Source organism: Arachis ipaensis, chromosome B06 (genome assembly GCF_000816755.2).
Source record: "Arachis ipaensis cultivar K30076 chromosome B06, Araip1.1, whole genome shotgun sequence".
Taxonomy (NCBI): domain Eukaryota; kingdom Viridiplantae; phylum Streptophyta; class Magnoliopsida; order Fabales; family Fabaceae; genus Arachis; species Arachis ipaensis.
In genome coordinates, this window is record NC_029790.2 from 97222176 (window position 1) to 97225535 (window position 3360).

Genomic DNA, 3360 nt, shown 5'->3' on the forward strand with positions numbered 1-3360 from the left:
AGGCACGCGTTCATAGGTGAGAATGGTGATGAGTGTCACATAATCATCACATTCCTCATGTTCTTGAGTGCGAATGAATATCTTAGAGAAGAAGTAGGCGTGAATTGAATAGAAAAACAGTAGTACTTTGCATTAATTCATAAAGAACAGCAGAGCTCCACACCTTAATCTATGGTGTGTAGAAACTCCACCATTGAAAATACAAAAGTGATAATGGTGGTCATTGGCTTTGGCCCCAGAGAGGGAACTAGAAGAACTAAGATGAAAATACAATAGTAAAAGGTCTTATTTATAGAGAACTAGTAGCCTAGGATTTACAGAAATAAGTAATTAATGCATAAATCTTCTTCCGGGGCCACTTGGTGTGTGCTTGGGCTGAGCATTGAAGCTTTCACATGTAGAGACTTTTCTTGGAGTTAAACGCCAGCTTTTGTGCCAGTTTGGGCGTTTAACTCCAGCTTTTGTGCCAATTCTCGCGTTTTGACGCCAGAATTCTTAAGCTGATTTGCAACGCGGTTTGCGCCATCAAATCTTGGGCAAAGTATGGACTATTATATATTTCTGGAAAGCCCAGGATGTCTACTTTCCAACGCAATTGAGAGTGTGCCAATTGGGCTTCTGTAGCTCCAGAAAATCTACTTTGAGTGCAGGGAAGTCAGAATCCAACAGCATCTGCAGTCCTTTTTTAGCCTCTGAATCAGATTTTTGCTCAGGTCCCTCAATTTCAGCCAGAAAATACCTGAAATCACAGAAAAACACACAAACTCATAGTAAAGTCCAGAAAAGTGATTTTTATTTAAAAACTAATAAAAATATAATAAAAACTAACTAAAACATACTAAAAACATACTAAAAACAATGCCAAAAAGCGTATAAATTATCCGCTTATCACAACACCAAACTTAAATTGTTGCTTGTCCCCAAGCAACTAAAAATCAAATAAGATAAAGAGAATAGAATGTACAATGAATTCCAAAAACATCTATGAAGATTAGTATTAATTAGATGAGTGGGGCTTTTAGCTTTTTGCTTCTGAACAATTTTGGCATCTCACTTTATCCCTTGAAGTTCAGAATGATTGGCATCCATAAGAACTCAGAATTCAGATAGTGTTATTGATTCTCCTAGTTAAGTATGTTGATTCTTGAACACAGCTACTTTATGAGTCTTGGCCGTGACCCAAAGCATTTTGTTTTCCAGTATTACCACCGGATACATAAATGCCACAGACACATAACTGGGTGAACCTTTTCAGATTGTGACTCAGCTTTGCTAGAGTCCCCAATTAGAGGTGTCCAGAGCCCTTAATCACACTCTTTTTGCTTTTGGACCATGACTTTAACCGCTCAGTCTCAAGTTTTTACTTGACACCTTTACGCCACAAGCACATGGTTAGGGACAGCTTGGTTTAGCCTTTTGGGCCCTCCTATCCATTGATGCTCAAAGCGTTGGATCCTTTTTATTTTTCCCTTGCCTTTTGGTTTAAAGGGCTATTGGCTATGTTTGCTTGCTTTTTCTTTCTCTCTTTTTTTTTCTCTTTTTTTTCGCTTATATTTTTTTTTGCAAGCTTTTTTTATTCACTACTTTTTCTTGCTTCAAGAATCAATTTTATAATTTTTCAGATTATCAAATAACATTTCTCCTTTTCCATCATTCTTTCAAGAGCCAACAATTTTAACATTCATGAACAATCAAAGTAAAAAATATGCACTGTTCAAGCATTCATTCAGAAAGACAAAAGTATTGCCACCACATCAAAATAATTAATCTGTTATAAAATTCAAAATTCATGCACTTCTTTTTCTTTTTCAATTAAAAACATTTTCCATTTAAGAAAGGTGATGGATTCATTTTCATATCTTTGAGGCATAGACACTTAGACACTAGTGATCGTGTAATAAAGACACAAACATAAATAAACATAAAGCATAAAAATTCGAAAAATAGAAAATAAAGAACAGAGAGATTAAAGAACGGGTCCACCTTAGTGATGGTGGCTTGTTCTTCCTCTTGAAGATCTAATGGAGTGCTTGAGCTCCTCAATGTCTCTTCCTTGCCTTTGTTGCTCCTCTCTCATGACTCTTTGGTCTTCTCTAATTTCATGAAGGAGGAGAGAATGTTCTTGGTGCTCCACCCTTAGTTGTCCCATGTTGGAACTTAATTCTCCTAGGGAGGTGTTTGAGGGAAGGCTAACCTTGCCAAAGTAGAGGACTTGTCCGCCACCTTGTAGAGTTCTTGGGATATAACCTCATAAACTTCTACTTCCTCTCCAATCATGATGCTACGGATCATGATCGCCCGGTCTATAGTAATTTCAGACCGGTTGCTAGTGGGAATGATTGAGCGTTGGATAAACTCCAACCATCCCCTAGCCACGGGCTTGAGGTCATGCCTCCTTAGTTGAACCGGCTTCCCTCTTGAATCTTTCTTCCATTGAGCGCCCTCTTCACAAATGTCTATGAGGACTTGGTCCAACCTTTGATCAAAGTTGACCCTTCTAGTGTAGGGGTGTGCATCTCCTTGCATCATGGACAAGTTGAATGCCAACCTTACATTCTCCGGACTAAAATCTAAGCATTTCTTCCGAACCATTGTAAGCCAATTCTTTGGGTCCGGGTTCACACTTTGATCATGGTTCTTGGTGATCCATGCATTGGCATAGAACTCTTGAACCATTAAGATTCTGACTTGTTGAATGGGGTTGGTGAGAACTTCCCAACCTCTTCTTCAAATCTCATGTCGGATCTCTAGATATTCACCCTTTTTGAGTTTGAAAGGGACCTTGGGAATCACCTTCTTCTTGACCACAACTTCATAGAAGTGGTCTTGATGTACCTTTGAGATGAATCTCTCCATCTCCCATGACTCGGAGGTGGAAGCTTTTGCCTTCCCTTTCCTCTTTCTAGAGGTTTCTCCGGCCTTTGGTGCCATAAATGGTTATGGAAAAACAAAAAGCAATGCTTTTACCACACCAAACTTAGAATATTTGCTCGTCCTCGAGCAAAAGAAGAAAGAAGAGAGTAGAAGAAGAAGAAATGGAGGAGATGGAGGTGGGTTGGTGTTTTGGCCAAGGGGGAGAAGTAGTGTTTATGTTGTGTGAAAATGAAGGAGTGAAGATGGGTTTATATAGGGGTGGAGAGAGGGTTTGGGTTCGGCCATATAGGGTGGGTTTGGGAGGGAAAATAGTTTGAATTTGAATGGTGAGGTAGGTGAGGTTTTATGATGGATGGATGTGGATTGGTGAAGGGTTTATGGAGAAGAGGGTAGGACTTGATAGGTGAGGGGTTTTTGGGGAAGAGGTATTGAGGTGTTTGGTGAATGGGTGAAGAAGAGAGAGAGAGGTGGGGATCCTGTGGGGTC

The 3360-nt window shown here is 39.6% G+C and overlaps 1 long non-coding RNA gene across 1 annotated transcript in view; it reads left to right on the forward strand.

Moving 5' to 3' along the window:
- LOC110264068 overlaps window positions 1-2244 on the forward strand; it is a 14350-nt gene extending 12106 nt beyond the window's left edge. Inside the window, exons 2-3 of the long non-coding RNA XR_002349802.1 lie at window positions 1134-1136; window positions 2233-2244. This is a non-coding gene — a long non-coding RNA (uncharacterized LOC110264068). The remainder of the gene's footprint in view (window positions 1-1133; window positions 1137-2232) is intronic.